We start from the raw sequence: 8,410 nt of genomic DNA, 5'->3' as shown, positions 1-8,410 counted from the left end.
TATTCTAATTCAACTACTTTGATTACATATATAAGGTAACATATAATAACAGAATAATCTAACACAGTGAGAGGTGTTGATAATGATGTTGGCTGTTTTCAAGTTGAACAATCTTCCAGGGAAGTTTAAACTAGAAAAACGAGTCACTGCCTGCAGCAGAGATTCAGTTTGCAGCATTCCTGATCTTTGTGCAGCAGCAACAACATGTTGTTAACAGAGCTGTGTAAAGACTGACTCACCTCACCAGGCTCTCTTTCATTCACAGCATACACAACATTTACTACATTACAAGCTGTGCTGCTCAAGTTACTGGAAATAAGTACTCAGTTACTAAGTAATCCCATGTCTTTACTGATTACTTATTTTCAAAAGTATTTGGTTACTTTACTCTTTAAAAAAACACGACTTGAATACGTAATAAAGTAGAAAGTAGACTTTTCAGCCCGAGACTTTTTTCTGCATAATCCATCATATAGAAATGAATCAAATTAAAAAGCCTTTCTTTTAATTGTTTTATTGTTTTTAATCTTTTTATTTTATGCATCAAGAAAAGATTAAATTATATTATAACTGTTTTTGACTTGATGAAATGTGTTTAACATTTAAACCTATTTCCTGTATATTCCAGCACATGACATAAAATAATGTTTTGTGTTTCCACTCCCGAGTGGGGCGGGTGGAGGTCTGCCCACAGCGGTCATGTCAGGGGGAGGATCCGGGGGTTTCTCTGTCAATGTCACGTTCCCATGGCAGCGTGCTTGCTCAGATCTGAAGTGTTATGGTCCTGGGTGGGTGACCCAGTGTTTTTTGAGTTTTGGTTCCTTCTCATGGTTCCTTAGTTTTTTAGTGTTTCCTGAGTTCTAGTTTTAGGGTTTGTTATGTGGCTTCCTTCTGCATTTCCTGTTTTATTGTGAAGGTCTGTGTCTTATGCCAGAGTGTTCAGTTTGCGTTTCCCCTGTCTCGTCTTGTCAATCAGAATCGGCCGTGCCTCCCTCCTGTGTGTAGTTTCCCCTCTGTGTATTTATAGTGTGTGTTGTCTCGTGTTCGTCGCTGGTTCGTCTGTGTCGTCTCCTTCACGTCTCCCTGCATATCTTTCTAAGGATTTCAGGTTTGAGGTTAGTTTTGTTTAGTGATGGGTAGATGAGGCCTCGTGAAGCGTTTCAGCACATTCCCCAAACTGTACCGATACTGTGTCGACACAGTGTTGCTGTTTTGCTCCATACTGACACCTGCTGGACTTTAAATATCATTGCAGGCAACTTACTTGAGACTCAACAGACACCTAGTCATACTTGTTTACACTGTAAGGTACAGTGGAACCCCGACTTACCAAATTAATTCGTTCCCGAGGGTCTTTCGTAAGTCGAACATTTTCGTAAGTCGAAGCACCCATTGCGCGTTTTGAGTGAGGCGATGCTGAATGATAGGCTATAGGCTAACAACAATACTCTAACTAGAACAACAATACATCAGTGGAACAGCGATGCGCAAGTACGGAAGCCAAGGGGTTGTCTCCGAAAACATTAGAGCACTTTTGCAAACATGTGATGTCTTCAGGGGCGGATCTAGAAGGGTGGCATGCATGTGCCACCCTAAAATGATCCCTTGCCACCCCAAGTGCCACCCCAGTTTTGCATTTGACAGTGTTGTTTATTAAAATAAGATCGCATTAACAGTTTGAGCGTAGTTACAGGCAGCAGTGATATACACACACATATATATATATATATATATATATATATATATAGTATTATATATATATAGCATATACACTGGGTGAATGTGCAGTAGTAGCAGCAAGCAGGTGAATTCTGTACATTAATATGAATAGACATCTGACTATTTTACAGGATAGACAATATAAACATATTTAAAATTAAAGGAATTGAAATGTACATTGTGCCTTGGTTTAGTGTCTGGAAGAGTCCTGACTCAGTCAATTATAGATGATGTGAGAGGGCGGGTGTGTGTGTTTAGGGCACGGATGGCTTGGGGATAGAAGCTCCTCTTGAGTCTCTCTGTCCTTGCCCGGATGATGCGGAACCTTCTACCAGATTGCAGAAGTTGGAACAGTTTGTTGCCAGGATGGGACGGGTCCTTCAGTATCTGCTCTAGTCCGGCATCTCCTGGTGTAGGTGTCCTGAAGCGGGGGGAGAGCAATCCTGCAGCAGCGTTCTGCTGTACGGATCACTCTCTGGAGAGCTTTTTGGTCCTTCACACAGCTGTTCCCGAACCACGATGTCATGTTCTGTGTGAGGATGCTCTCCACAGCGCCTGTATAGAAAATCCTGAGGATCTTTGGAGAGACCCTGAACTTCCTCAGTTGTCGTAGGTGATACAGGCGCTGCCTAGCCTTTTTGGTCTGGACCTGAATGTGTCAGGTCTGAGGAGATGTGGACACCAAGATACTTGAAGGACTGCACCCTCTCCACTGGAGCTCCATTGATGATAATGGGCTTGTAGTCTCTGTGCGATGTGAATTATATTATATGTGAATGATATAATGTTAAATTACTATTAAGCAAATGGCTGACTAAGTATTGTAGACTTTAGTTTACTGCAGCCATGTTTCATATAAATCAGGTATCATACAAAAATAAAAATAGCTTCAAATACAGTCATGACAATAAAGAATATGACTTTAAGGACTTAACATCATTACTTCAGTTATAGTACACCAACATCTCTGATACATTAGCACTTGTTAGTAGTGATGGTGAGATGAAGCCTCATGATGAACTGAAGCTTTCCATCCAATTGGTCGACTCATGGTTCGAAGCATTGTGATGATTCATTTGCTCTACTGCGCCATCAAGTGGACAATTCAAGTGAAGCGGGCTCTTTGATTATAATGATGTGTAAACCTTATGTACATCTGGATAATGACACAAACTAGTGTTTGGTGCTTCACTTTTTAATAAACTAAAAGACAGAAATCAGATTATAGGATGTGTAGTGTTGTTTATTTATATTTTGGTGTTTATCATTTGTGATATTTATTACTGTGTGCATACTTTATTAGGAGAGACAAAATAAAAATAAAAAACATCTCTTCCTTGCTGGTTCCATCGAAGAAGAAATGCACAAGTAACTATGTAGCACGTACGTAATCCAATTCCACAACACGGTGTGATGGGGAATCAGCTGTTTTCCTGCCCATGTTATTTCGAATCTGGCGCGAACCGATGAACCAGTCCCTGAATCAGTCACGTGGTACGGACTGCCCGCGAGGCCTCGAACGTCACTGCATACGTAATCAAAGCAAGCCTCGATACGCGCTTCAGAAAAACGCCCCCGCGATTACCCGACGCACGATTCGAAGCTTCGACACACAGGACACATCACTACTTGTTAGGCGTGGCTGTGTGAAAACAGTAGATGGCGACACAGACACAGAGAAACACAGGGCTTAAATACACAGAGGGAGCAATCAGGGAATGGGTAACAGGAGGGAAACACAGCTGGGGCAAATCAGGCCTAACGAGACAAGAGGAAGCAAAACCAGACACATTAACATCAGACATGGACTTTCAAAGTAAAACAGGAAACATAACACAGACTCACGGGCAGGCACTATAACAAAGGGAACAGAGACGTGGGAACAGGGCAGACACAAACACTGACTGAACACGGGGATATAGGAACTTAGGATACACATAGACGCGAACTAGACAAGGGAACTCAGTGTACTAAGGGAACACTGAATGACCTGCTGGGTTTTGTCCATAAAACTACTCATCTACTGACCTTGGTTTTAAGTTGGACAGTGATTTTAAATTGGACAACCAAATCAGAGCAGTGGTGAAGTCCGGTTTTTATCATTTAAGGCGACTGGCAAGAGTAAAATCTTTTCTTTCGAGGCAGCACCTTGAAACAGTGATCCATGCTTTTATTTCTTCCCGCCTGGACTACTGTAACTCACTTTATGTGGGGGTCAGTCAGTCGTTGCTCTCACGTCTGCAGCTGGTTCAAAATGCGGCTGCACGACTCCTAACAGGAACTCAAAAAAGAGAGCATATAACCCCCGTGCTGGCCTCTCTGCACTGGCTGCCTGTGTCTTTTAGAGTTCATTTTAAAATTCTTGTTTGTTTTTAAATGCCTTCACAGTCTTGCCCCGCCTTACCTCTCTGAGCTTCTTCATCCCCACACACCCTGTCGGTCTCTCAGGTCAGCTGACCAGCTGCTCCTGGAGGTACCGAGATCCAGGAGGAAGCTCAGAGGGGGCGGGGCCTTCTCTATTGTGGCTCCAAGTTATGGAATGATTTGCCCATGCATGTTAGAGAGGCCCCTTCACTGTCCACTTTTACATCACGTCTTAAAACCCACTTTTATTCCTTGGCTTTTAACCTCAGTGAGACTTAGTTTCTTTTTTAATTGAAGTAGTTATTTAATTAATGATTTCACTCTTCTTTTATTTGTGTTTTATTTATATCTCATGTAATTTTATTTTACAGTTCCAGTGTACAGCACTTTGTGTCAGCTGTGGTTGTTTTAAAGTGCTTTATAAATAAAGTTGATGATGATGTCAGATGACCACAAAGTAAAAGATCTCTCAGCAACATGATGCAACAGTTTAGGCACTGTTGCCCCGATCAGATCAGTGAGCTTTTTATTCTAAACATGAGCTGCTGTTACAGCAACAGACATTAATCCTACTGGTGTCCCACACAACAACTCAGTGTCCACTATGTGAAGCAGCCAAACACAGGCCTGCTCCTCTCACTAACAGAGACAAACTGCTGGCATGTTGGTTTCCATCTATACTGTCCAGTCTCTGCTGGTGGACACACAGCAGCATTGTTTCATCTCGTTTGAGTCATTGTTGACCTTAGCATGTTTTTAGTCTTCTGAGAGCACTGAAGCTTCTTTCAGCCTCAGTACCTGCGTTTTATCCTCAGATTAAATTATTATTCTGTGCTTGATGGGCCTCACCTTTGGCCCTGGCTCCTCCCCTCTGACTGCACTAGGACATACTGTCACCTGATAAAGTAACACATGGATTCGTGCCATATAAAAAGTGAGACGTGTCAATTCAGATTCTTTGTCAAACATACACTAATGAATCAGTTTACATCAGCAGCCTGACAACTGTCATGATAAATACTAGTTAATCTACAGTCACCTGTGAGCTCTCCTCTCCACCTCTGAGCTACATGGCAGAGCTGCCTCTGTCACCTGATCAATAACAGTGAGACACTCCACATACATGCAGTCACACATGTGCTTCAAATACAGTCATGAACCATCAGGTCATCCTCCAGTTTCACCTGTGACCTTGTGTCACCATTGCTCTCTGAGCTCTGTGTTGGTTCTTCTGTCACCTGACAAACAGGACAAACATGACAATAAGAATAAAATGTGCAGCTGCTTCAGTGTTTCTGTCACTTTGTGCAGATCCTGACTCGTCAGTAATGTTTGTAGGCTGAGTGCATTTTAAAACTGTGCAAACTGCACTACAAGGTGGAAAATTTGCAAAATCGTGACTACCTCATGATATATTGTCTCAAAAATGAACCCTATGAATACGTCAGTGCCATTAGGATGAAATTATTGTGTCACCAACATTTTAACATTAGACATATAATTCTAACAGCCTCTGTAAACTAATATCCGGGCTGCTCGAGGCTGCCGTTTTCTCTGACAGTTTCAATCAAAATTAGAAACGCTGCTCTGAGACTGAGAGAACTAACAGTGCTGATGGTCCGCTTGAAGCTGAAGCTCCGGTGCGTGTCAAAAAAATCAACACACACCGGCTCACTCCTTGGCGGCCGCTTATTGGGGCTCGCTCGGGCCACTTCGGAGGTGGGGTGCCCCCGGCCTCTCGGCCTGGGGCTCGGTCACTCAGGCACGGCTGGCTGCCGGCGGAGCTCACGGGCGCGTCACTGCAACTCCCCCTGGTTTCTGCTCCGCGGCTGCTGAGTGAGCCCTCATCTGGGACTCTCCTCAGCTCTTTCTGGGACAGTGGCGCGGCTGCCCCTCTGTTGGTCTTCCTTGGTCTCTTGTGTTCTGGGGGCCTCTGGATGTCTGGAGTTTTGATCTCCTCCATACCTGCTTGATACCATAAAGGACGGGGCTGTGGCCCCCCCACACCCTCTAGCAGATCATTACATGGAGAAACCTTTGGAATGCAAGCATGCTGATCCACACAGGTATGCACACAGGTGTACACATGTGTATTCACAGACACGGACTACAGCTTTCTTGGCTGCTGCCTCAAAGCACATTGTGCGCTGTCTATCTTGCGTGCTGCACAATATCGTTTATTATTTAGTATCTACTGATATCTACTGCTAGCTAGTTTATTGTGATGGTGCTGTTTTTTTTATTATGTTGCTCTTTGCTGTTTGCTGTCTCCTCTGGGTTTTTTTCTCCATACAGGTGACCCAGGAGTTTTGTTTTTTTTATTTGTTTGTTTTTTTCTCTCTTCCCCCCTTCTCACCGTCTCTTCTCCCCTTTGGTTTTCTTTCTTTCTCTCCCTCTCTTTCTTTCATTCTTTCCCCCTGTCCTATCCCCCAGTCATGTCTGTCCCGTTTGTAGCAACTGAAAATAAAATAAATTCATAATTATAATAAAGGTCAATCAAATGGACCAATATGGCAAGGCCATGATGATCCACTTGGTAAAATAAATCCGCCTGGCATCTTTCTTGGCCTTAAGACAACAATTCTGATGGCTATAGATCCAAACGGGACAAAAAAAAAAAGAAAAAATCAACACACTGCTTCAGAAGCTCTGTGTCGAAGCTTGATTCGTTTGGCCAGAGTGATCAGTGACGTCCGGAGCTTCATTTAGAACCTAACTGCTTCGGTGTCTGATTCAATGGTTTATAAGGAAGTGAATCATTCGCGGGATTTGTGGAGTGTTTGGTGGTGACAGATAGTGAACCACTGATCATTCCACTGAGAGATTTGGAGCCAGTGAGGAATAGAGGAGGTTCTGTTGTGTGGGAGAATTTTGAGTTGATTTTGGTCGATCCGGTGGGTTTTCCAGCTTTGTGTTCTGGCCGTTTGCTTTTGTTTTGTGCGTGTTTATTATATCTGAAAACGGGAAAAAGATAAAATGTCAAAAATCTGCTTCCATAATATAAATATCATTAAATAACTTTAGAAAAACTTCCACTTGACTCTTTACATGTAATGTTGTAAAAATATATATTTTATTGTTTAATTAATCTGAAAATGTTAGTCTGTCAAATGTGCAGCAATTGAATTTATTTATTCTCTTTGGCTGATAGTTTGTGGGGCCCAGGTAGACTGTATACCTGCATCTCTACCAGTTTCTCTGCACTCCAGCCTCCTCTGTTCCATGTGAAGGGATTTTCCTTAAGGCAGGAGAAATGATCTCCACGAAAAGGAACAGGTTCGGCCATCGCACACTAGAACAAATTCTCTGCTTAAATAAAAATGAAAAAGGGTTACCGTCAATGCATCATGTTTTTCATTTGCAAGTTCATAAGCATTTTCCATTTCACAATCAATTCTACCCCCAGGTCAAAAATATGTCTGGGAAAATTTCCCTAATATAATATTATTTATTATATTTATACCAACACGGTGGCACGATGGTTAGCACTGTTGCCGCACAGCAAGAAGGTCCTGAGTTCAATTCCACCATCAGGCCGGGGTCTTTCTGTGTGGAGTTTGCATGTTCTCCCCGTGTTTGCGTGGGTTCCCTCCGGGTACTCCGGCTTCCTCCCACTGTCCAAAGACATGCAGCTTGTGGGGATAGGTTAATTGGATAATCCAAATTGCCACTAGGTGTGAGTGTGAATGGTTGTCTGTCCCTGTGTGTTGACCCTGCGACAGACTGGCGACCTGTCCAGGGTGGACCCCGCCTCTCGCCCTATGACAGCTGGGATAGGCTCCAGCGCCCCCCGCGACCCTGAAAAGGATAAGCGGAAGCGAATGGATGGATGGATAATATTATTTATAAATATACCCCTCCGGCGATTAAATGCATACCTGCATGGAGGCAGGACCTCACAGCAGAAGCATACTCCATAATGTGTTGTACATTATTACATGTATATATATGTAACGTGGTATTTTTCAATTATTGTATTTACCAACATCAAGAAGTCACAAGCAAAGAAAGACCACACCATGGTGCATGTTTAAACAAGGAGAGTTTACCGGTCAAAACTATTTATTAAACAAATAAAACACATTTTTTAACCACCAAAAAATACACGTTCAAAGCAACACAGCGGCGGCCCAATATCAGACAGAACTCCACTCTGTAGAGTGAGCAGTCATTATGAAGCAGTTGGTTTTCTTTTGTGGATTCAAGCTGCTCTTCATATTTTTGGCCACCAGATGTCACCAGAGAGGACTGTGTTGAAAAGCTTCGAGTAATGAACCGTTTTTCAATACAAGCTTCAGAAAGCTTCATTTAGCCATCACTACCTGTA

Source organism: Copadichromis virginalis, unplaced genomic scaffold (assembly GCF_057382275.1).
Source record: "Copadichromis virginalis isolate Kocher_CV1m ecotype Utaka unplaced genomic scaffold, C_Virginalis_male_GT1.1 unmapped_scaffold_1, whole genome shotgun sequence".
Classification (NCBI taxonomy): Eukaryota; Metazoa; Chordata; class Actinopteri; order Cichliformes; family Cichlidae; genus Copadichromis; species Copadichromis virginalis.
The sequence above is the reverse complement of the archived record's forward strand: the minus strand, read 5'-3'. Positions refer to the sequence as shown.